General features: G+C 45.6%; 1 pseudogene; it reads left to right on the top strand.

Moving 5' to 3' along the window:
• The first annotated feature begins 1,312 nt into the window (after nucleotides 1-1,312).
• LOC129356913 (receptor-type tyrosine-protein phosphatase mu-like) overlaps nucleotides 1,313-27,091 on the top strand; it is a 42,803-nt pseudogene continuing 17,024 nt past the window's right edge.

Genomic DNA, 27,091 nt, shown 5'->3' with positions numbered 1-27,091 from the left:
ACAGACTGGGAAACAAACTGGGAACAGACTGGGGGACGGACTGGGAACAGACTGGGAACGGACTGGGAAACAAACTGGGAACAAACTGGGAACAGACTGGGAACAGACTGGGAAACAAACTGGGAACAGACTGGGAAGAAACTGGGAACAGACTGGGGGACGGACTGGGAACAGACTGGGAACGGACTGGGAAACAAACTGGGAACAGACTGGGAACTGACTGGGAAGAAACTGGGAACAGACTGGGGAACAAACTGGGAACAGACTGGGGGACGGACTGGGAACAGACTGGGAACAGACTGGGGGACGGACTGGGAAGAAACTGGGAACAGACTGGGGAACAAACTGGGAACAGACTGGGGGACGGACTGGGAAGAAACTGGGAACAGACTGGGGAACAAACTGGGAACAGACTGGGGGACGGACTGGGAACAGACTGGGAAACAAACTGGGAACAGACTGGGAACTGACTGGGAAGAAACTGGGAACAGACTGGGAACAGACTGGGAAGAAACTGGGAACAGACTGGGGGACGGTGGGACGTCCAACAACTGAAGGATTCTGGTTTGGTTATTAATAACTGCTGAGGGAAAGTATGAACCAATAATTTAGATGAAAATGGCCGAGATATGTGATCACTAGGATGATGATAATAACTGCGAGGCGGTTCAGTCTTATTAATTATCTGTAAATGTTTCCCAACGAGGTTGAGATATTAAAATAATACAAAGTGAATAAACACAAAGCTTTCCAATATACAAGAATCAATACACAATTTATTTACTCTAAATAATAAAATGTATTGGAGAAAAGTTTGAATTAAGTTCAGAACTTAATATAAATCATTTTTGACATAAACAGAAAGTAACAATTTGAAGAATTGATTCTTATTCTGTTTATCAATAATTGAAGTCGTCAACAGTTCAATAATTTGGATTAAAGTATTTCATGTTTTCTGTTTAAATGTTTTCAGTTCAAGACGATAATATAAATAATCTATGAGCGTCTGCGGTTCACTGAGGCAGGACAAGCTGTAAGTAGTCTTAGCCACAGTTAGCTTAGCCACAGTTAGCTTTAAGAAGAGAGCACATTAGAACATTTTAGAGCTGTTTTATGTCACTGAGTGGCCAGAAAGGCAAAGACAAAACAGATTAGAGAGTAAAACCAGTCTGATGTGGAGCAGAGCCAGAGGAGGTCTGGATTACCAGGACATTACACCCAATAATCCAGATTAACAGCAATCAGCTGCAGCTCTGATGGAACTTCCTGTGAGTCAGTGAGAGCCAATCAGGAGGCTCGACAGGGTGAGGGGATGCTGGTCCCATCCCAGGTTCCTCCTGACGTCTTGAACAGGTGAAGGCACCTGTTGGAGTCCAACCTCTGCTTCTGGCTGAATGATTGATTACTAATGTCTGAGCACTGATTGGCTGATTAATGAGCTTCTCTTCCAGGTGTCTTTCCTGAACTAAACCGCTTCCTGTTGACCTGAAAGGCTCCTGGTTCTGCTGAAGGAGGTTCTGCTTTGTCGCAGAGGGTTTTGGTTCCGCAGGTTGAACTGAGCCGTTTCTCCTTCAGGACAGCCTGAGTCCCACGCTGATGTCTCTGCTTCAGCAGGTTTCTCTGTCTCTGTCCCGTCTCTGCATGCCTTCCTGGACCAACAGCCGCCATAATCGCCACCCAGCTCACCACGCCGTACGTTGGCGTGGCGCCAGCGGCGGGTGACAAGCAGCTGACAGGTCAGAGGAACACACTGTTCCACGTTCTCCACACGTCTCTGGTTCCACTCAGTCTTATGTTCTCCAAGTATCTCAGATCCATGGGTCCGGTTCCCCCAGTGTCAGACAGCAGAGGGAGCCCCCGGGCCCCGTAAAGTCCCCAACCAGAACCCAACAGGTTCTAACAGAACTGCAGCATCACAGGTTCAAACAGAACCGCAGCATCACAGGTTCTAACAGAACTGCAGCATCGCAGGTTCTAACAGGTTCCAACAGAACCGCAGCATCACAGGTTCTAACAGAACCGCAGCATCGCAGGTTCTAACAGGTTCCAACAGATTCCAACAGAACCGCAGCATCACAGATTCCAACAGAACCGCAGTATCACAGGTTCTAACAGAACCGCAGCATCGCAGGTTCTAACAGAACCGCAGCATCGCAGGTTCTAACAGGTTCCAACAGATTCCAACAGAACCGCAGCATCGCAGGTTCTAACAGAACCGCAGCATCACAGGTTCTAACAGAACCGCAGCATCACAGGTTCTAACAGAACCGCAGCATCGCAGGTTCTAACAGAACCGCAGCATCACAGGTTCTAACAGAACCGCAGCATCGCAGGTTCTAACAGAACCGCAGCATCGCAGGTTCTAACAGGTTCCAACAGATTCCAACAGAACCGCAGCATCACAGGTTCTAACAGAACCGCAGCATCGCAGGTTCTAACAGGTTCCAACAGAACCGCAGCATCGCAGGTTCTAACAGAACCGCAGCATCACAGGTTCTAACAGAACCGCAGCATCGCAGGTTCTAACAGAACCGCAGCATCGCAGGTTCTAACAGGTTCCAACAGATTCCAACAGAACCGCAGCATCGCAGGTTCTAACAGAACCACAGTATCACAGGTTCTAACAGAACCGCAGCATCGCAGGTTCTAACAGAACCGCAGCATCGCAGGTTCTAACAGGTTCCAACAGATTCCAACAGAACCGCAGCATCGCAGGTTCTAACAGAACCGCAGTATCACAGGTTCTAACAGAACCGCAGCATCGCAGGTTCTAACAGAACCGCAGCATCGCAGGTTCTAACAGAACCACAGTATCACAGGTTCTAACAGAACCGCAGCATCACAGGTTCCAACAGAACCGCAGCATCGCAGGTTCTAACAGAACCACAGTATCACAGGTTCTAACAGAACCGCAGCATCGCAGGTTCTAACAGAACCGCAGCATCGCAGGTTCTAACAGAACCACAGTATCACAGGTTCTAACAGAACCGCAGCATCGCAGGTTCCAACAGAACCGCAGCATCGCAGGTTCTAACAGAACCACAGTATCACAGGTTCTAACAGAACCGCAGCATCGCAGGTTCTAACAGAACCGCAGCATCGCAGGTTCTAACAGGTATGAATTGTGTGTGTTATTGTGTGTGTTACCGTGTGTGTTTCTCTGTGTGTGTGTGATGGTTCTCCAGCGGTGGAACCTCTCCACCAATTAACATGGTTGATCATTATTAACCTGCTGGTTAGTGGCTGCAGCATCAGCTCAAAGTGTTTACTGTCTGAAAGGCTTTAAGTTAAACTTCTGTCAAAGTTGGTTCATTATTTTATTTCATTGGTTAATCAATTGATTAGTTATTCACTTGTTAGTTGGTTATTTGGTTAGTTGATGCTAATAAATGTTGATATTTTTGTAAATGTGATCTCAGTTGTAGAACGTGTTGAATAATTTCCAATAATTTAATCTGTAAGGGAAATGAGTTTCTGTTAGTTAAGGTCATGCTAAGTGAAGCTAATTGTATAGCTGGTTATAGCTGGTTGAATGGTTGACTTTTAGTTGGAGCTTTTAACTTGACTTGCAATGTGTTGTTGAGGCATCAACTTTAAACCATTTTCCCATCATCCTCTTGGTCTGAGGTGTTCACAGAAACTCGTCTTTTCAAAAGTTAATGAAACATTTCACGACACGCCCCCTGCAGGTCACACACTACACTCCACCCTCTTCAGCCAATCCTGTAGTTTGGTAGCAGTGATGTGATTATCTACCAGCTGAGAAACGTTTCATTCCAAAGTTGATTAAAGATGTAAACAAAGGAAAACCCGTCCATCCAACCGACCCAGAGCAGAACGAAGAACCTGCAGAACCGAGCATTTCCCCATCGCAGTGATGTGATGAGAAAAAATCAGATTCACAAAAATGATGACCTTGTTTAGCAGTTCTACAGTAAATTTATCGTCACAACCAAGAAAACATTTTAGACAATAGAGAAACGTGAACAGACAGAAAAATTGAACCCAAAATAAATAGAAAGGCGTCTGCGCAGCAGCCCAGGAGAGGATACATGTAGACTTTCTGCACTCCAAGTTACTCAAAGTGCAGAAACGTATTTTTCAGTCGTTTAGGAATGAACTAGTTGAAGCCAGTAAACCCTAGTCACTTTTCAGGAACTGCAACCAGGAAGCCAGAACCAGAGCAGGAGAAACAGACGGACCACACGGTGAAGATCGCCGGGTCCATCGCTGGCATCCTCCTCTTCATCATCATCTTCCTGGGAGTCATCCTCCTGATGAAGAAAAGGTCAGAGTCCAACTCACACACAGACAATCTTCAACATGGTTTCTAGGTTTGGAGTCTGGTGTCATCAGCGGCTCTGAATAATAACAAAGTACCAGTTTGATTCTGTAGAAACAAGCAAGTCTTTAGATGTGGGAACCACAGGAACTGCCTTCACTTTAGCAGCAATGCTACAATGCTAACTGCTTTCACATTGAAATCCACTACTGAGGACCACTGTGATCGGAAGGTTGTAGGTTTGATTCCAGCTTCCTCCTGCCACATGTCGATGTGCCTCTGGGCAAGGCACTTAACCCCAAATTGCCTATCGATCTGCGTATCGGTGAATGAATGTGTGTTTGTGAGTGTGAACGGATGAATGTGACTCTAGTGTAAAGTGCTTTGAGTGGCCAAAATGACAGAACCCTCTAGTTACAGAACCGCCCACTGACAGAACCCTCTAGTTACAGAACCGCCCACTGACAGAACCCTCTAGTTACAGAACCGCCCCCCCACTGACAGAACCCTCTAGTTACAGAACCGCCCACTGACAGAACCCTCTAGTTACAGAACCGCTCACTGACAGAACCTTCTAGTTACAGAACCGCCCCCCCACTGACAGAACCCTCTAGTTACAGAACCGCCCCCCCACTGACAGAACCCTCTAGTTACAGAACCGCCCACTGACAGAACCCTCTAGTTACAGAACCGCTCACTGACAGAACCCTCTAGTTACAGAACCGCTCACTGACAGAACCCTCTAGTTACAGAACCGCCCCCCACTGACAGAACCCTCTAGTTACAGAACCGCCCACTGACAGAACCCTCTAGTTACAGAACCGCCCCCCCACTGACAGAACCCTCTAGTTACAGAACCGCCCACTGACAGAACCCTCTAGTTACAGAACCGCCCACTGACAGAACCCTCTAGTTACAGAACCGCCCACTGACAGAACCCTCTAGTTACAGAACCGCTCACTGACAGAACCTTCTAGTTACAGAACCGCCCACTGACAGAACCCTCTAGTTACAGAACCGCCCACTGACAGAACCCTCTAGTTACAGAACCGCCCACTGACAGAACCCTCTAGTTACAGAACCGCCCACTGACAGAACCCTCTAGTTACAGAACCGCCCCCCCACTGACAGAACCCCCCTTTGCAGACAGTGAGGAAGAGGAGGAATAATGAAGCAGATTGCACTAATCACCATTAAATTGTATCTCGACTGACTTTAGTCTCCAACATCAAACACACAGCCCCGCTGGGACACACACACAGAAAAGCGTCAGTTTTTTGAGGACGTTGGAGATTAGAGAGAAATTTAGATGAAAGAACGTTTTGTTTTTTTTTCTCGGTCTCCTGAAGCTGAATGGCTGCAGGCTAGAAATGCGCGCGCGCGCGTGTGTGTGTGTGTGTGTGTGTGTGTGTGTGTGTGTGTGTGTGGGTGTGTGTGTGTGTGTGTGTGTGTGTGTGTGTGTGTGTGTGTGTGTGTGTGTGGGTGTGTGTGTGTGTGTGTGTGTGAGTGTTTGGGTACAATGTGAGTCTGGTCCACCTGTCAGGTCTATCAGATCTGTGTTCCTGATGCTACAGAGACGCAGAAACGAGGGGCGCTTGTTCGGTCTAATGAGGTTTTTAATGTTGACAGGGTGCATTTGATTTCATTCCACTCTGTGACCAAACGGAGGTTAGACTCATTACTGCGGGAGGCTGCATGCTGCAGGGCGAGGAGACTCTCCTGACATGAAAAACATCCGGCCCTCGTTAGCGGACTCTGTTGTCGATGGCGAGCTTTTGGAAACGGCCTTTTGTCTCCTTCACACAGCTGCAGATTTATCTGAGAGTGCCTGTTTCAATAAATCAGCAACTAGCAAACAAGCATCACAGATAAGTGGAGAAAATGATGACAGGAAGAGTCTGAGGCATGCTCTGCAGGCACAGAGCTGATGTTTACTCTTGAAATCTTTCCATTTGGGGTGTTTGGAGAAATGATGTGTTCAGAAAAAACAAAGCTTCATAAACCAGATGATTACATGTCAGGGATATTGCTAACAGAGATCGCTAACAAAGATATCGCTAACAGAGATGCTAACAGGGATATTGTTATCGGAAATATTGCTAACGACGATATCTCTAACAGAAATCGCTGACAGGAATATCGCTATCGGAGATATTGCTAACAGAGATATTGCTAACAGAGATCTCTTAGATTATTACTTTTAGATCTGAGCGCTGCATTTGACACTGTTGATCATCAGATTCTTTTAAACAGATTAAAACATTGTGTTGGCCTGAGAGGCCCAGTATTTGAATGGTTCAAATCTTTTTTAGAAAACAGAACTTTCACAGTTCATCTTGACCACTGCTATTCTGGGGCCAAACCTTTAAAGTACGGCGTCCCCCAAGGCTCAATTTTAGGTCCCATTTTGTTCATTTTATATTTATTACCTCTAGGTCAGATTTTTCATAAATTTAACGTTTCCTTTCATTGCTTTGCAGATGACGTCCAGATTTATATGCCCCTTAAACTAAAAAATGGAAATAATGAATCTCTTCAGCTATTGACAGATTGTTTGGCTGAAGTTAAATCTTGGATGGGAAAAAACTTTCTTCACCTAAATCAAAGAAAAACTCAAGTTATTATTTGGCCAAAGTCTTTACACTACAAAACCAGATCAGATTCTGGGTTCTTTAGCTCAATTTTGTGAGACCTCAGTTAGGAATCTTGGCTTTACTTTTGATAGCTGTTTAAAGCTCGATAAACAAGTTAGTTCTGTCGTTAAATCGAGTTTTTATCACCTATGGATTTGAGCAAAAATCAAATCTTATTTTTGTTTTAAGGACTTTGAAGGACTGATCCATGTCTTCATTACCACTCGTCTGGATTATTGTAATTCTTTATATAGTGGCATGGTTAAATCACAGATTGATCCAGAATGCAGCGGCACGGCTTCTTACAGGAACCAGGAAGCATGACCATATAAGGCCTAAGCTGGTCAATTTACACTGGCTGCCTGTTATGTATAGAATAGATTTTAAGATTCTTTTATTAACTTATGAAGTTTTAAATGGGTTAGCTCCCCCTTATCTTCAGGACCTTTTAAAATGTCTGTCAGGTTCTGTGTTTTTCTGTGTTTTAATTCTGAGTTTCTGTGTCCTGAGTCTCCTCGTTGTCCTGTCTTCAACTTGATTGTTCCCAGGTGTGTCTTGTTCTCCTGATTACCCTCAGTGTATTTAGTCCCTCCTGTGTCCTTTGTTCCTCGTCGGGTCCTTGTCGTACATTTGTTGTCAGCCAGATTGTCGTTGTTGTTTTCTGTGCCGCCCTTAAGACCAGTTGCTACCGGTGTGAGCCCGGGCTTCTGCTCAGCCGTGCTGCCTGGCCGCGGACTACTGTTTGGACTGTTTTTGTGGATTATTTTTCATTAAATTACTCGCCATTCAACTTACCTGGGTCTCTAGCGTCTGCCTCACCACCTCCACCACCGTTTCATGACAATGTCAGTCTGTGTCCAGAACCCTCAGATCAAACAATCAGCTTTTACTTCCAGTCCCTCGGATCGACTAAGGAAAGGAGATCGGGCTTTTTCTGTTGTTGCTCCTAATTTATGGAACAATTTGCCTTTTCAGATTAGATCTGCTAGCAGCCTGGATCATTTTAAATCGCTTCTCAAAACTCATTTTTATTCGTTGGCTTTTAACTGAAGCAATTTTTGATATTCTGTTTTTATCTATTTGTGTTACTGTCGTTCCTGTGCAGCACTTTGGTGCAGCTTTATACCTGTTTTAAAGTGTTATATAAATAAATTTGACATTGACATAAGAGGGATATCATTAACAGAAATTGCTAACAGGAATATCGCTAACAGCGATGTTGTGAACAGAGATCGCTAACAGTCGAACAGAAATAATGAAGGATCGTTTTCATTTGACTGGAATCACTGCAGGAACTGACAGGCAGTTCTACAGGACGCCTCGGTCTGGTCCCAAACCGGGGCCGCGTTCCTCCACTCCAAGAATTGTAAACGATCGATAACTAAAACTGCAACATCGATGTTGAACTTTATCCAACTGAAAGTTTACAAAGAGTTGAGTAAATTAGCGCTTTAGAATTTACCTGGCAAATTAATTTAGGCGACCCTAAGTATGCTAAATTTCTTCAAAGCTAGCTGTACATCTCTTGTAAAAACTTAGCTCTGCTGTTTGCAGATTAGCAAGACGTGTCATGCTATGGGCTGATTCATGCATCTGTTATGGCCGCATAAACCAGAGGTAGTGCCTGAGGAACAGGAGGGGCCCAGTCAGCATCTTGACTGACTGGGGCCCAACAGAGAATCAGGGAACATCTTGGATGTCCAGTGGAGGAAGGGTTTCAGGTGCTGGAAGGACTGGGAGAACTGGTTGTGATGGAGGACAGAGCCCAGTGGAACTCCTCTGGCTCCAGATGACTAAATCAACGTCAGTTTGTTCCTTCAGCTCCTGGTTTTCTGTTCAGATCCAAGTTAGCTCTGCTTTCAGACTGTTTCCATCTCACACATTAACGCTGACCCCGCCCCCACCACTATCACCAGCCAATCAGCTTCGCGCCCCACACCACCAGCCAATCAATCCTCTGATATTTGAACTCATTTGTTCTTCTGTTGCTTTTTCTTTCAGACATTAATCTTTTTTCCTCTTTCTGTTTTTCTTTTCTTTCCCTCCATTTCATCCCTCTGCTTCGCCCCCACCATTCAGACGAAGAAATTATCACTCCTACACTTACTACCTGTAAGTAACCTGTTTGACCTTTGACCCTAACAACACCTGAGTTTTCCTGCCTGAAACTGTTCCCTACCAGAGACCTGATGTATTTTACAGAAACTATAATTTTCATTAAAATACAAATTAATTAAACTAATAGAGAAATAAATCAGCAGCCAATTAAACAGGTAGATCAATGAAAAACCAATAAAAGCTGAAAAAGTGTTGATCAATAATCAGACTGATCCTGATAATGAATATTTGCTGAGACAGAACTTACAGTGTAGCTGCAGGGGTCAGGGGTCGTTTCCATGGTTCCGTGCTGGATTCTGATGAGAAATCTGGTTCTGAAACAAACTTTGGTTCCATCAGAGGACCAGCGTCCTGATGGATCAGAACCACAGCAGAACCGGATCAGAACCACAGCAGAACCGGATCAGAACCACAGCAGAACCGGATCAGAACCACAGCAGAACCGGATCAGAACCACCAGACTTCTAGTTTAAACAGATCTCTGACTGCTGGTGTCATCTTTCTTTAACTGGACACCAACTCCATGTTTCTCATCACCAACACACCTCCTGCGTGTTTCTCTCGTGTGTGTGTGTGTGTGTGTCTGAGCAATGATCATTTGATCAGAGGGGTTTATTACAAGCAGCTAATTCTATTAACCCTGCATCACTGCACACACACACAGTAACACACACAGTGTCTCCTTCCTTGCAGCTAACAGCTTGTGTTGCCTCTCATTAAATTAGCATAGATTAGCCTTGACATACAGTGTGTGTCCATGTTGAGTTGTTAAATCAATCATCCCCAACACCTTGCTGATGATGTCATGACACACACACCTGAACACACGCGCACACATGAATAGACTGTTTTCAGAAATCAGAGAACAATCCAAAGCTTTTCAGCAGCAGCTTCCTGGAAACCAGAGTTCAGCTCATGATCGGCCTGCCATTCTCTGTGGGGGTCAGAGGTCAGGAGTCAGAGGCTACAGCTCTGCAGAATCTCAGACATGAATACGAAGACGCCTGATGGAGCGGGTCGCTCCATTGCTGCGATACGTCACAGCGTCCACCAACGTTCCCTCTAATTGTTCATGTGTCTGGGCGTACACACAAGCTTCCTGAACACACTGAGGACCACTGTGAGCATCATCAGGCACAAGTATCATAAATCTGGGATCATAGAAAGTTGCATGGCTTATTAAAAAAATCAAATTACATCAGCAATTTTCATTTGTTTGCTTTTAATTTAAGTGATTTGCTCAATTAAAATAATAAAGGAAAGAAAACATTGCTGTTCATGAGATGCATGCTATAAGTAAGAGTCCTGCTTCAGCCAGGGTGAGAAATGAGACATTACACCTTTCAGACATAAATGTTTGTTCATATTAAAACATTCACATTTTGCACAATGAAATGTTTTCTGTAGCTTGTGATGCAGTATAAATTCTTGTAAAATATTTAATGACAGTTTTTTTCATGTCTGCCCTTCTCACTTCTCCAGTGGTTGTTCACTTAGCCCAGGTTGATGGTCAGTCTGCTTCTTGCTTTATGTTGAATTCAGCATATTGACTGTTAACGGCCTCCATAATCTGTGGGTGGAGGAGAATGGCCTCATACTTCTTTGCCAGTGTACAAATGTCTGCTTATCCATAGTCAAAAGTCTGAACTCAACATTTCAATATCAAATGCAGACCATTCCTTTCATTTGATTTGATTCCATTTGGTCTTAGAAGAAGTGCATTTCTTTTTTTTTACTTTGTCTTGGTGAGTGGATGTCCCACTAGACATGATAAGGTGATGGCTTTCACGTTTCTTAACTCTACCGCTCTATTCTCACCTGCACGGCCATATGACCAAGGCACGTAACCCACGTAGCGAAAGTGAACCGTATCGTATCATTGGCTGGATTCCTGTCACTCACTGAGTTCGATCGCAAAGTAGTACGGAAAAAATTTATTGGTCCATAGTCAAAACTGATGTCTGAGCTCAATGTCCACTTTACGTTGGACTTTATTTTATGCGCTACATTTTCTTGTGCGCTGAGAATATGTGAGCAGCGCAGGCGCAGCTTAGAACGTTGGTGTCCACCATATTGAATGTTCCAGTAAGTTAATACAAGGAAATGGACTGAACTTCACAAAGCGCCGATCTACAAAGTATTTTAAATTCCTTCCTGTCACTGACACGTTCTCTCTCACACACTAATATATTTGGTAGTCAAAGAAAGCCCCAGCATTTTGATGTGATTATCGAGCAAAATGTTTTGATTTGATAGACATGATTCTGATCATTAGCTTTTATTTATATTGACATCGATGGACAGTCACATACTTTCACAGTATTTAATTCAAGAACATATTTACATGACTCCATAATTTAATGTACATTTGACATTTCAAGATATGAAGAAAAAATTGAATTTCCTTTTATTTTTAGATTTTCATTGTAAAGATAATAAACTTTGATCAATCAGTCATTGTAAAACACTGACTACATGTTTTTTATTACAGTGTGATATGTCAACTCTGCTATGGACAGCAAAGACAGAAAAAAAATCTAAGAGTAAATTATTGTCGTTAGAAACTGGAGTCTTGGCTTTGTGGGGTGTGTTTGTGGTGTGTTTGTGCCGTTCTTCCACCAAAAGGAGCCAGGAGGTTGCTGCCTGGAGGGCGTGTTTCCTGCACACCTGCATGTAATCGCGTCAACTACTCGAGCGTCAGAGGAGCAGGCAGCCAGTTCTCCAGCCTGGAGCGTTTGCCTGATTCCCTCATGGGACCTTGGGAGTTACCCACAGAGTTGCCCGAATCCCAGTCCGGTGACCAAAGACCACCTCAAAAGATTCCTCTGGTTGTTCATCCATAACTGGCCAATACCCGCTCCTCCATCCTCCAGTCTGCCGATTACCTATTCGCCCTCCAACATACTGCCACCATCTCCCTGCAGTGACCTCCAAAGTCCCCAAATCATCAGAACCTGGACCGGACACCTCTAACCCACACAAGCAACCAAAGCTCCAGTGAACCAAGCAGTCCACCCCGGCAGAACATCCTCATCACACCCACCTCCGAAAACAAAGACGATGCAGCTCCCGTGGTTCCACAGCAAGAAAACTCTCCACACACACGTTCATAAATACTTGTATTTACCTGATTCTCATTCTCCTGTATGTTTTTTGCATGTGGGTCAAGCAAGTTGATCCCAACCTGACAGAACACTCAGGCCAACACGCTGAGCCAGCTGAAGCACTGGGTCAGTTCAGGAGAACCATCGCTGAACAGCACACTCTTATTCAATGCCATGAATCAGCATTAAGAGTTATGGGTAACCAACATAGAGAAACTAACCAGCAATTGTTTGAATTGGCTAACCTTATACAAAGGACCCTTCACCAGCTCCTGATCCCGTTCCGGCTCCTCTTGTCTGCTCCGTGTGTTCAGAAGTCTGTCCACCAATCCTGGAAAAATACTCAGAAGTAAATGGCTGTGGTGGAATCCTCTTACAATGCTCCCTTGCATTCAATCACTCACCTTATAGTTTCTTTTATTATGGTGCTAAGATTTATTGTATAATTTCCTGACAGAAATGACTCTTGAATGGACTGAAGACAGATTTAAAGATCCGTCAGGTTTTAGCTGCACCTTTGATGAATTCCTCACTGAATTCAAGCAGACATTCAGTCAAAAGTCAGACAAGACATTAAATACAAGAAACTTTTTTTATCGTTTTTTTTCTCCAAAGAGTTTTTGTGGCGCTAGTGGCTCGTACTTTCAACAGCAGGCAGACAGGAAAGAGGGCGAGGAGAGGGGGGAAGACATGCGGCAAATGTCGCCGGGGGACGGGAGTCGAACCCACGACGTCCGCGTCGAGGACTGAGGCCTCCAGACGTGGGGCGTGCTGACCCCTCTGCCACCACAGCACACCCTGAATACAGGAAACTTTTTGACAATAAAACAGGGACAGAGATCTGTGGCAGATTTTGCAGTGCATTTCAGCATTCGGGTGGAACGAATCCACTTTAAAGAGCATGTTTTTCCACGCCCTTAACAATTCTCTTAAAGACGAATTAGCACACTGAACCAACTTGTCTCAGTTGCTATTCGAAATAGAGAAAGAAATTAAGACAAAACTATAAGGAGTCCGTCAGTTAAAGTTACCTTCTCTCCTGGTCCATCTTCTTCTCAACTGCCCTCTCCTTCACAGACTCAGTCACATCCTGGATCTATGCAGACCGGTCGTACCCGGTGGTCACTGGAAGAGCGACAGAAAAGAATGAATTCTCTCTTGTGCCTGGATTGTGGATCCTCTGGCCACTTCATCACTTGTCCCCAGCCCACCAGTAGAAAGGAGGAGGCTGGCAGGCCAGTTGAGAAAAGACCAGACTTCTCCTCGACTTCTCCCCGCGACACTATTCAACAACCATTGCCTCAGTCTGTCTGTGTTGCTTGATTCGGATTGCAAACAGTCTCATTGATTCAGCCATTGTATAGCAGATGTCACTCGAAACTATTCAACTCCTGACTCTTCTCTGCATAACCGCCTTGGATGGTAAATCTTTGGCTAAATCACTCACATGACTAAACCGCTACAGTTACTTATTTCCAGCAATCATTGGGAACTGATCTCATTCTACATTTTCCCCACAATTAATTCTTCCTTAGTTCTAAGTTTATGTGGGTTGCAAAAACATAATCCCCACATCAACTGCTCTGAGCTGCACTTCGAATCTTGGTCACACGAATGTCATTCTTCTTGTCTCCGCTCTGCAGTTCCACCAAGTCCACCACCTGCCGTTCATCAGGAGACTGATCCACCTGATTTAAATCTCATCCCCCCGATTATCACTATCTGGCTCCCGTCTTCAGCAAATCAAAGGCTCTCTCACTTCCACCCCGTCGCCCTTACTGCACAATCGACCTTCTGCCTGGCGCTCCATTACCTTCGTGTCGCCTACATAACATTTCATGACCTGAACATGAGGCAATGGAAGAATCAAGGATTCCCTGGCATCACCCATCCTTCCTCTTCTCCCTTAGGGGCGCAGCTCTTTTTTGTGGGAAGAAAGATGGCTCCTTCAGACCTTGTATTGATTATAGAGGTCTAAATTAAATAACCATTAAGAATAAATATCCCTTACCTCTTCTTTCTTCAGCATTAGAAGCTGTTCGTGGTGCAACTGTTTTTTCAAAGCTCGACTTACACAACGCTTACCACCTGCTCCGCATCCGCCAGGGGGATGAGTGGAAAACCACATTCTAAACTCACACAGCTTACTTTGAATACTTGGTCATGCCGTTCGCTCTCTCCAACACTGCAACATTTTTTCAAGCCCTGGTTAATGATGTTCTCCGAGACTTCTTAAACGTTTTCGTTTTCGACGTCTATTTGGATGATATTGTCATCTATTCAAAAATATCACAGGACACAAGAAACATGTCCATCTGGTTCTACAACACCTCCTTGAAAACAAACTCTATGCAAAAGCTGAGAAATGTGAGTTCCATCAGCCATCTGTAACTCCTGGGTTTCATCCTTGAGGATGGACGGGTAAGGCCTACTTCAGAAAAGATACAAGCAGTATTAGATTGGCCGGTTCCTCGGACTTGCAAACAGTTAGAGATTTCTGGTGTTTGCCAATTTTTACCAACGTTTTATACGTGACTACAGCCAAAGAGCACTGCCTCTCACATCTCTGACATCCACCAAAACTCCCTTCAAATGGTCAGCTGAAGCTGACACGGCATTTCTCCATCTCAATTCTCTTTACACTTGCTCCGGTTCTCATCCAACCTGACCCCAACAACTAGCTTATTGTTGAAGTGGACGCTTCAGAAAAGTTCCTCCCTCTGTCCGAGCCCATCTCATCCATTGGATTCACACCGCCAAGTTCTCTGCTTATCCCAGTACAAGACGCACCGTAGCCTTAATTAATCGTCGTTTCTGGTGGCCATCTGTTCACAGGGACGTAAAGGAATACGTACTTACCTTTTCTACCTGTGCTCATAAGTCATCTCATCAACCCCCAGCTGGTCTTCTTCAGCTGGAGATTGAAGAAGACCAGCTTCTCCAACTGTGTGTCCATGAATTCATTGACTGTGTGTGAAGGTCCTCACAGCAAAACGCGTGAAAGTGTGTGATTTTTTTAGACAGTAGGTGTATCAGCAGTAATCCATACACGTTGTCTTTTTAGGCGAAGATACCAAATCGACCCTGGTCACATATCGCAATCGACTTTGTTACTAGATTTCCCGTCTCAAGAGCTATGACCATTATTTTCACAATTATTGACCGTTTTTTCCAAGACCTGCCATCTGATCCCTTTCAGGAAACTCCACAGCCTGTCAAACAGCGCAGCTATTCGTCAAGCATGTTTTCCGGTTACATGGAATCCATCAAGAAATCCTTCCTGACTGATGACCTCAGGTCACATCGCAGGTTTGAAAATATTTCTATTGATCCCTAGAAGCAAAGGTTACATTTGTGTTGCTTAGGTCACTAGTGTGACCTAAGCAACACTCTCAGGGCTGAGAGTCACTCAGCTAACCCTAACCCTAACGGACCAAACCCGTGTTTTAAATCGAGCTTTAAGATAATGTATCAAACCTCAGGCGCAAAATGAAATGTACTACAGAAATATGATAGCATTAAACTCACCTTTGGGTTAGCGTTCGCCTCCATAGTCGCCAGCCTCCGTGATGCTGGTATTTCTCTATGACGTGGCGTCTTGTGATTGGCTGGGTGTTGGAATCTGACGTCCATTGCGCATGTCTGTGACCTGAAGTAACCTTGCCTTTTTAACAGCGAATTTTTAGACGTTGAATTTTTAACAGTGAATTTTTAGACGTTGAATTTTTAACAGTGAATTTTTTATCACTGAATTTTTTTACGTTGAAAATTCAGAGGCATTTTTTATTCAAATCCTGATGGCACATATTTACTTCCATAACTTCGGACCAGTTTGGCTACATAGGGAATATTTCTGGCTGCAAAGTCAAGTAATTCTGCTCTGTCATCCTTACCTGTGAAAGGTAAAGCCAGTGAACCCAGTTTGAATTGTTAAACGGTTGAAACAAGTCCACAGGGCTTGGGGAGCTCCATCGCTCTACAGCCACACACGATAGGACTCAGCGCTCAATATGTCATCTGCGTATTCATGTCTATGTGCAGAAATCCTGGGGCTGTTAGCAGGGAACACTGCCTCCTGGTGGTCAGGAGGATGCAGCTGCTGGAGGGCAGAAGTGTTTGCTTCATTCTGAGCTGCTAGCTGCTTTAGGAGTCTCATGATCAGAACCGGTTCAGAACCACACGCACACGTGGATCTGAAGGACTTTCTGCTAGCTTGAGCGGAAAACATGGAGGTACCATCAGCACAGAGAGACACCTATTCCAGACCCAGGATGCAACGCCAAGGTCATGTTGGACACTGTCCCATCGTCTCCTGGTTGGACACTGTCCCATCGTCTCCTGGTCTCAGCTCCACCTCCTGGTTCCGAGCCTCTGACCTCCAGCCCAGGTTCTTGGTTCTGGTTTCAGCGACTGCCCGGGGATCAGCATCTGCTAAAGTGAGAAACCACTAAATCCGCGAGTCTGGACAACCCGGGAAACAATCACACGATGGTGTCCATCAGCTCCATCCAGCTCCACCTCCTGGGTTTAGCCTGATCTCAGGTGTCAGAGCCTCTGTGCTTCATTGCGTTGGTGTTTTTTATCAGATGTCTTTGTGTGGATTGTCTCTGAGCCGCGGCAGCAGGCCGATGCGCCTGCTGGTGTTTTGGGAGAGGAGCAAACGAAGAGCTGTTGTTGCTGTTTTGTGTTGGGCTCTGAATCAGAGAAGAAGAGCAAGTGAGACATGAGGGGGTGAAGGGCAGCGCCTTGCCTGGGGGTTCTTTCAGCGTCCTCCATGTTGACACGGCACACACGCCGTGCTGCGTCTTTAAAAGCCTGCTCTGCTATTTCTATCTGCTCTCAGGTCGGGGTTAAATTCTGTGAGCAATCGGACAAATGGATTTTCTTTCCTTAGAATAGAAAGAGAGAAACAAGCAGAGAGAAGGCAGGACGAGGAAACATGCTTTCATCTGCAGCGGCTGCAACACCGAACACAGTTAAAGGGAGGCAGCTTCTTCAGGTCCATCAGAACCACTAGAACCTGGAGAGGTCCACCAGATCCACCAGGAGAACCCTCCTTGGAGTACCAGACTGCAATCGGTTCAATCCAAACTGAGTTGTTGCTCTTCAGAACATTTCACAGAACCTGGAACCCATCTGGGTTTGGTTCTGCTAAAGAGAATCCATGAAGCCCGATTGTTGATGACAGACACAGAAAAGCAGGCTGGGTTCTACTCACCGCTTATCCAGAACATTCCACATTAACACACCACAGAGCGGCTGATTCAACTGGACCGAACCAGATCAGAATCACATTAGAACCATTAAGTTCTGCTGTGCTGCTTGACTTTTTCCTGATTTTAGTTTGATTTAATCTGGATCCAACTGGTTCTACTATTCTAATTAGATAAGTAGAACTAATGAGTAATAAATGGACCCTAAGGGTCTACTGGTCCTAATTGTTTCTACTGGTCCTTCTGGCTCGACTGGGTCTAATGAAGCTGGATTCTGTTCGAGGCTTATTTTAGTGACATTTCTCTCTTTATTTACTGATCAGCTCACATTTATTGAACATCAAGTCCAAACAGCTCCTCTGGTGGAAGAGTCCAGAGTTAGTGGTTCCAAGGGCTCAGTTGGTTTTGGCTGATCTGATGGATCCTCATGTAGTGGTCCATCTGGGTCCATCTGGGTCCATCTGGGTCTCAACAGAGACTCATGTCAGCCCTATCGCCTTTGTCTGCAGGAAGTTGGCCAAGAAAAGGAAGGAAACGCTGAGCTCCAGACAGGAAATGACTCTGATGGTGAACAGCTCCCAACACACAGCCATGGTGGACACACACACTCTGAACGGCCGCAGTGAGTCCACACACACACACATGCACACACACACGCATACACACGCACTCTGTCCAATGGGCATAAGTCTGACCAGAAGCTTGGTGGACAGATGGGGACATGATCTGAAGCGCTCATGTCAACATCCTGTAGGCGGAGTCATGTGGGCGGAGTCACGCTATATGCGGCATCATCATGTGGGCGGGGTCATGGTGTTCATAAATTCTGCTCTGTTTTTGCAGCCATGTCGTCTCCGTCTTCTTTCACCCTGAAGACAAACACCATCAGCACCTCCGTCCCCAACTCCTACTACCAAGGTAATCTTCATAGCAAGACGTATGGTCAGTGAATGCATCATACTGACAGTGAATGCATCATACTGACAGTGAATGCATCATACTGACAGTGAATGCATCATACTGACAGTGAATGCATCATACTGACAGTGAATGCATCATACTGACAGACGGCAGCAGAGCCGTCATTCGGTGCAGTTTTATGACTCATTCGGTGAAAATGATGAACTTTCAGCTGAATTTACTGAAATTCCTCTGCGATTCGGCCACCAGCCAGACCCACGACGCTCAGTAGCGCTGTGGTCCACTGACTCGTCTCTTTGTCCTGTCTCTTCTGTCTGTCTGTCTGCTGTGTGTCCTGATGGTAGACCCATTCGTACCGACAGCCATCTTGGGTGAGACTCTTCCTTGTTTTCTCTGCAGGAGGTTAAAGTTCAGGTTTAGTGGTAGACAGACCAGAAGAAGACAGGCAGACAGACAGACAGGAAGTGGACCGGCAGGTGAAGGGAGAGGACGGACAGAAAGAGAGACAGGGATTCTCTGGCTTCCATCCATTCATGCTTGATTGTTCAGCTGCTTTTGTTTAGTTTTTCTTCTGTTTATTTGATTTCAGTTCTGCCATCTTTACTGTTTTTTTCTCCAACAGTTGTGCTTTTACTTTTGAACTTGAATTAAATTCCTTCATGTTTTTCTTTGGTTGAATAGACTCAGTTTGTTTCGTTTTGTTTTATTTGCAATTCAGAATCATTTTTTCTAGCTCCTTGGTTTTCACCCCGTTTTCTTGTTTGGTGATTAAAACGATGGTGGGCTTCACTCCATCCCCACATCCACAACATTCCTGCGTGTCGTGTTGACGTCACGTCTGTTTGTGACCTTCAACCTTTGCATGGACACAACACGCTCTGGTGGACTTTGGGAGTGGGAATAACACGGGAGCTTTTTTACTTACTCATCTTCAGCGTAAAATCTGAATAAACTGAGAATAATAAACTAATGGAGCGCTCACTAACCTGTGATATTTTCTAGCAAATGTCAGCACTCGGTTTGAGTTTTGACCAGTCTTTCTGTTTGACTTGTCTGATTTAAAGAACCTCTAGTTACCACAGGAGTCTGTCAGTAGTTGGCTCTACACATTCATAGCTTCAGTCCAGGACACAGCGATAGTTTGAACAGAAACCATGGCTTTCACTGTCCACCATGATCGCACTGTGTTTAATCAGATGGAACTCCCATTGGCCCCAGCCAAACATCCCAAACACCTTCAGGACATCCAGAGTCCTCCTAGCCTGTTGAGTCATTATTCGACCCACTTCATGGAGACGTTGCCAGCACCGATTTCCAAGCAGGACCCCAAACTGAAGCTTTCAGTATGCAATCTTCTATGGTCTTTCATGCTCCAGTAAAACTAGCGGAGGAGCGTCCTGCTTTGCATACGCTCCAGAAACCACCAAGTGCTCTGGATGATTCTAGTGCCCCATAAGGGTCTTTGTTCAGTGTGAGGGGTCCTCCAGCATCTGGGAAGTCCTGTGATCAGTTTCATCCAGACAATAAGGGTCCTCTGATGGACAACGCTCAAAGACATTTCTTAGTAGCAATTAATGTCTCCTATTTCCTGTTGAAAACAAAATACTCCTCTCTGACCTAAAATAGCCCCAATATGCCTCAGCTAAAATCTCGGATACGTCAGTGTACATGCAGGCAATAGAAACTCTGCTTAGCTAGCTAGAGGAGCAGAAATCCGAGGAACAGGACATTAGCCTGGTTAGCTAGGTTGGTCATGTTACCTAAGTTAGGAAAGTCAGCTAGATTGGCTAGGTTACAGGTCAGCTAGGTTAGCTAGATCGGAGTTAGCTATCCTCTGTTAGAAGGGCTCAGGGTACTGGGCAGTGTGTGGTACTAGCTGTGTTACCAGCTAGCTAAAAGCTAAAGTTGTTGCTCATCTCGTGTCTCCTCTGTTCTTCTTCTCTTCTTTCCGTCTCTGTGTAAAGTGCCCATTAATGGTAAGTGGTTGAACTTGGGGCTGAGTAGGGGGGCTCGTGTTTGGGGGTGTCACCACTTCGCATGGAGCCACACCCATTACCTGCTGTGATGTCATCATTAGTATGGCAGAGCTTCATTTGTACCCTGTCATGATGTCACAACCAAGCCCCTCCCATCATTCTGTATTTAATCAATCAGCTCATTTGATGTCTTCTGATTGGTTGTTTGATCCATTCAATCACCAGCCACCACCTCCATCACCTGGTCCATCTTCCTCACCTTGGCTGGTTGAACTGTTCAGGTAGAGAGCTTCTGATTGGTCAGTCAGCCCCCAGGCTAGCCAATAAGAACAGCTAGAGAGTGTAGTGGCAGCTGTGTCCGCCGTGTCTGCTGAAACGTTCCTGCCAGAGCTCTGGACGGGGTTAGCTCTGAGGTCCACTTTACGACCAAGGTTTGTTCTTTTCCAGGACTCTGAACGCCGCTCTGTTCACACTGCCGCTCCAAGAACCCAAACTGTTCTGGACCGGTTCACACAGGCAGAACCAGGCCGTTCTGGACTGGTCCAGTTTTACTCTTTGTACTGGACCATACCGGATCTGGACCGGATGTAGACCAGTACCCTTACTGGGACTAAAGCTGGGATCTTTGGCCGCAGTGTGAAAAGGGGTCCATCATCATCCTCTCTCCAGACATGTAATATGATGTCATGTGATGTCATTCATCTGTGTTGTCGTGGTAACAGTCTTGTAGGAGTGGATGTGGACCAGACCTTGGTTCTGGACAGACTCAGCGCAGACTGGTTTCTCTAAATGAAGCTCACTCGCTCCATACTTTAACCAGACCACATTTGACTCTCTAATCAGACCATTAACACGTGGAAGGTTTCCTCACAGAACAAAGGAGCTTGACAGAACAGAGAGAAAGAGAAGCACAGCAGCTGAAGTTCTGGTTCCAGTAGAACCGAGTCTACCTGACCCAGATGTGGGAAAACAGCCCAAATTGGTTTGGAAATAAAACAAATTCAGAAACTCAGGGCTTCAGTCACAACCACAAAGGAGAACAGTTTGAAGCTTCTTGGTAGGAAAACAGCAACAGACAAAGTCATTATAGAAACTCTGTGGTCCAGAAGGAGCATCGGGGTTTGAACAGGACCTACAGGGTTTGGGATTAGGGATTAGGATTAGGGATTAGGGTAGGCCTCTCTTTGTAGGCAGGATGAGAGACTGAAGTCAGATTCTGACTATCTGGGAAACTGAGAAGAGGTTGGGTAGATGAGCCAGCTTCAGGACCTCCTGGAGGGTTTGATGGTCTGGACCAAAGCCGTCAAGTGATCAGGAGTCACAGAGAGGTGAGTCTCAGGGTGATCCAGTCTGGAACGAAACCCGAAGGTTCTCCAGGTCCTGCAGGATGGGTTGTTGGTCCTGGAAGTGAAGCTCTGAGGTCTTTCTGTGGAGAGGACATGTGGTTTGTGTCTCCTGAAGGAAAGTCCAGTCAGTAGAGTGTCTTCTCAGGAGCGGATGGACCTCTAGAGGGTTCTCCTGGTTCTGTGCGGAACAGACTCCATCAATGTTCACCCAATCAGAGTCTGTCCAGAACAAAGCTTCAGCATCAGATTTTGTGTCTCAGATCATCTTCAGTACCCGGCCTTCAGACTGAACCGGATCTAGTTCTGCTGGATCATTAGAAAAGAACAGATTCTGGTTCTATCTGGGTCAGCTTGGTCCGGTCCATACATGCCTACGGTGTCCTGTTATCCCCAGTCTGATCCGCCCGTCTTCTGTTCCTCTGCAGACGACAGCAGCCACACCATGACCAGTGAAACCAGCAGCCTGGTCCAGTCCCACTACAAGCAGCGGGAGGCGGAGCGGGAAGCGCTGCCCTACCAGACGGGTCAGCTGCACCCGGCCATCCGGGTCGCCGACCTGCTGCAGCATATCACCCAGATGAAGTGTGCCGAGGCTACGGGTTCAAGGAGGAGTACGAGGTGAGAACACGAAACAGCTGACCTCAAACGGATCCGAACCGGTGGGGTCTGCTTGCCCTGGTGGAACGGTTCCTAAACCAGAGTCAGAACCAAAACCTGCTCCGGTTCTCCTAGTTTACCATCACTCCTCATAGAACTAAAACTAAAGGAAGATGCTTGTGTAAAGGAGCCTGAGGCCAGGGTCGGCAGGGGAACCAGAACCGACCCAGGGCGTCTAATGGACCGGCCCAGGTTCACACCCTGCCACCATGCATCCATTGCTCAGGTCTGGTTTTGAGCCCTCTCTGACATTTAGGTCCAGCTTCAGTTCTGGTCCGGTCCATTCTCAGTCCTCTGGGTTCCCTGGCTGCAGACGCTTGTGAGTCCATGGAGTCCAGTTCTAGTTCTGCTCTGAACAAACTAGATCCTCTCTGTCCAAGACCGACAGTTTCTGATTGGCTGATCCGATCATCGATCAACAAATCAATCCGTCACCAGTCCAAGAACCAATCAGAGTCCTCCCTGAATGATCTGATCATCTGCTGAGAGGAAGGTCATCAGTGATGATTAGTCTGGAGGTTCTGGAGGTTCTGGACGTTCTGGAGGAGGTGCAGTAAAACAGAAACCACAGAAAATCCTTCCAATAATGTTCTGTAAAAGCTTCAGGTTGGAGCTTCTCAAAATCTGTGTGTGTGTGTGTGTTAGTGTGTGTGTGTGTGTGTGTGTGTGTGTGTGTGTGTGTGTGTGTGTGTGTGTGTGTGTGTGTGTGTTTATCCATTTTAACAGGAGAAACTTACTAATGGATGTTACTTACCTGAACACACACACTCACAGACATACATTATAGATCTTCCCTGGAGCTAATGGGCCCAAGCAGGGAATGGCTTAGTGTGTGTGTGTGTGTGTGTGTGTGTGTGTGTGTGTGTGTGTGTGTGTGTGTGTGTGTGTGTGTGTGTGTGTGTGTGTGTGTCAGAGCAGTGTGCTTGCGGGCTGCCCTCAGGGCTGATCCATTATACATACTGAATACACACTCAGAGTTTTCACTCTCCATTTGCAGAAAGTTATCAGAAAGGAGTTCTGTTCTGGTTCTGTTCTGGTTTTGTTCTGGTTCTGTTCTGGTTTTGTTCTGGTTCTGTTTCTGGTTCTGTTCTGGTTTTGTTCTGGTTCTGTTCTGGTTTTGTTCTGGTTCTGTTCTGGTTTTGTTCTGGTTCTGTTCTGGTTCTGTTCTGGTTTTGTCTGGTTTTGTTCTGGTTCTGTTCTGGTTCTGTTCTGGTTCTGTTATAGTTTTGTTCTGGTTCTGTTATGGTTTTGTTCTGGTTCTGTTCTGGTTCTGTTCTGACCCGGGTCTCTAGCCAGAATAGCTTCCAATTCACGTGTGTCCACACCAGTAGGTGCTGTGAGCTGGTTCTGATCCAAATCAGGGTATATTCATTGCATAAACTGAGCTCAGGTCCGATTCAAGGCAACAAGACGTCTGCTCCAATCTTCAGAACCAAAAGCTGGACCCAAACCGGTTTTAGAACCAGAACCAGGAAAGGAAGCATGGCTGCAGCAATGATCCAGGCTGTGGAGAAACAGGACTGGTTCTGGATTCCTCTGGGTTCATAGCAGTACAGGTAAAAAGGGACCCATCAGACGGGTCAGGACAGGGTCCCAGATGAGCCCCTAGCACAACCACAGGTCCGGTACCAGGCCCGCGGACTTTGTGTCGGTGGGCTCCTGATGAAGAGTACCGAGATCTTCATCCACGGTGGACTAGAAGGTCTGCGTCAGGATCGGACCGAGCTCAAGGATCCTAACCCTCAGTGGGGCCTCAACGTTCGATACACTACTCTGGTTCTGTTCGTCTTGTGAGACGAACAGAACCAGAGTCTTGTGAAGATGTCTTGTGACGGGCCGGATGTCTCAGTCTCAAGTGAAATCCGACTTTTCGCCCAGATTTTCAGAGCCATTCTGTGAAGTGAGTGATGATTGGTTGATGGTTGAAGCGAGTGATGATTGGTTGATGGAGTGCGGTGAGACGGCCGCCCCACTCATTACTCTTGTCTCCCTGATCCCTCCATGCTGATTGGACAGCTCAATGAGGTAAGATGCCTTCCTGGTTTTCTGTGTTTCTGTTGTAGATTCAGGTTTAGCTAGCACCTCTGTTAGCACTCTGCTAGCCTAGCTCCACCAGGCCTGTTTGTTTATCTGTATTGCACACCAGTCTCCAGGACAACCTCTGTGTCTGATTCAGGGGACGGTTCCTGGAAGACATTGGGGTTGGGGTTAGTGCTGGTAGCATGGGTGTTAATGGGGGAAACCAGCATCACACCCACTAGTCAGCACCTCCGTACCAGCATGGAACTGGGTTCTTATGCAGACTAGTGACAGAACTGGAAAGAGTGGATTTACATGGCAACCAGCAGAAGGGATCTGGTTTCCAGTAGCAGGATCGTAGTGGGTACCCCGTAAGTGGAGGCTATCGCTCTAGAGTTGCTGACTGTGTGAACGTTGCTGCATGCTTCCCTCTTTGTGTCTCTCCCCATTTCCTGTCTACTGACTGCCAGTAAAGGAAAACCAGTGACGGCTGCCCCGATGCTGGAACCATTGGGTCGTTGAGGAACCCCCAAAGATCCAATCCACCCGTGTTGGAAACAGTCCAACATCCAAAGATCTCACAGGGACTGGGCATCCTCACTGATGCAATGATTCTAACAGCTGTTCACTGGGACATCCGTCTCCTCCACCCGCCCTCATGCAGACCCCGTCCTCCCCGTGACCCATGACCCCTGTGTGCCTCCATCAGTGCTGCTAATGCTCATCCTCTGTGCATGTTGACTTTCCCTCTGACTGTCAGATGCTCCAGTAGCTGCTTGCAGAGAGTATCACTCCACTACTGATGCCCCTGGTGGCCAGTTTGTGAATCTGATCATTTCCATCCCATCACTGGTCTGCATGAGGACCCAGTTACATTCTAATGGGAGTTGAACTGGTTCTGTCAGTGTCCAGTGGTGGCTGGAGCCAGATGAGTGGACTGGTGTCAGATTGTCTGCTTATTCTTATTTTCACAGAAACTTTGGGTTTTGTGTGTGAGGGTGGCAGCTGTGCTCCCAGCGCCTGAGGAGTACAGAGACTTCTAGATAGTTCTGTTGCACCACCAGCAGACCCTCCTGCTCCAGGACTCGGTTCAGTAGGAGGTTTCAGCAGCGCCACCGCTGGCGCCGCTCCAGTCCTCTTTTCACCCAGGTCCAAATGGTCCTGTCCAGCCAGGTTCTGGGTCTGGTCCATCGTCACGTCAGATCAGGTTTAAAAAGAGGTTTTTAGTATTAGTTAGGGTTAGGGTTATTAGTTACCTCATGTTTTGCCATCAGGGGTTTCATATAGGGAGAAAAGTTGGAACAATTCCAAGGGTTAAAAATTAATCACATTGTGTTTCAAATTGTTGATAGCAGTAAAAAGCAGAATGAAAAGCACACAAGCATATTTGCCCTGAAGCTCCTGGATCTGCATGAAATGGTTCCTTCCTGCTTGATGTTCAGATCAAAACAAGAACGACTGCGGCTGTTACTGTGCTGCTGAGGTCAAGGTTCATTTGGTCAGGTTCACACAAATATAGAGACGGAGAAAAAAGATAAGAGTCAGTTTATTGCAGTCTTTTCCTCCAAGAGAGGACTGTGTGAGATTATCAACCATTTAACATAGTTAGCTTAGCTACAGAGTGTTAGCCTCTGTTTCACTAACATTTAATGAACAAAAGAAAAAAAAGACCAACATATTGATATATTTAACATTTTACCTCTGAACAGCAGCAGCCGTCTTTCCTCTGCTGAGGGAAATTAAAGCTGCAGTTTGTCACTTTTATTAAAAAAATATCTTTTTTCCATATTTGTTCAAACTGTCATTTTGTTGTGGCAGTATGGTATGAGAGATAAGCTATGAAAAAATTAGGCAACACTTGATTTGACGGGTTGTGAATAAAACTGACGTGACATCAGTTATAAACATGAGTAACAGTTATAACTTCATAGTTATAACTGTCGTCATATTCAATAAATCATGACCCTTTTAATACACAGTTGACTTTATTCAAAATGTCTTTATGACAACTTGACATTAACCAAGAATCATCATGTCATAAATATGTTATAATAATGTCATTAAATGTTATTACACTGTCAAAAGCCGTAACAGTAATGAATATTTTCTCTACCTGAAATAAAGTGGAACAAGATGGAGCAACAGAAAAGATTTCATTAAGCTTTATTACACTGTCAAATGATGTAATAAGTCATTAATAATTCCTCATCCACAAGTTATGAAGACGACATTAAGTATCATTACAGTGTCAAATGCGATATTGAGAGAGTTATTAATGTTGTACCTGAAGTGAAGTGGAAACACTGAACTATTTATAACCAGCATCATAACTGCAGAACGAAACCTTTATACATTGGAATAAACAAAAGATAACTTGTTCTTAAACTGAAGGTTTAACTTCTGGTCACTATATTGCAGCTCTGAAATATTGATTGAAAAACTGAAAAGAATTACTTATCACTTAAGAAAATAACATATTTTGCTCTGATCATGTCGGCGTCTCCTTCGTTATTTTCTTGCTGTGATATCACCAACAGGAAGATCTTCTTCTAGTCTCCATTTCCAGGAAGCAGATCTGTAAAGTGTCTGGAAATGCTCAGAAATTCTAGCTGTTCTTGCAATGATTGTGGTCAGAGTTACCTAAACGCCCCACAACGTCTGGCGCAGAGACGTTGGTTCCAAAGCTCGATTAGCCAATAGGAGGAGCTGGACGCAGCTGGACGCAGCTGGACGCGCAGCTGGACGCGCAGCTGTACGCGCAGCTTGATGCAGCTGTACGCGCAGCTGTACGCGCAGCTGGATGCAGCTGGATGCAGCTTGAT

Source organism: Poeciliopsis prolifica, unplaced genomic scaffold, assembly GCF_027474105.1.
Source record: "Poeciliopsis prolifica strain line A6 unplaced genomic scaffold, Auburn_PproV2 SCAFFOLD208, whole genome shotgun sequence".
Classification (NCBI taxonomy): Eukaryota; Metazoa; Chordata; class Actinopteri; order Cyprinodontiformes; family Poeciliidae; genus Poeciliopsis; species Poeciliopsis prolifica.
Note: the sequence above shows the minus strand (reverse complement) of the source record. Positions and strands in the feature narration are given on the sequence as shown.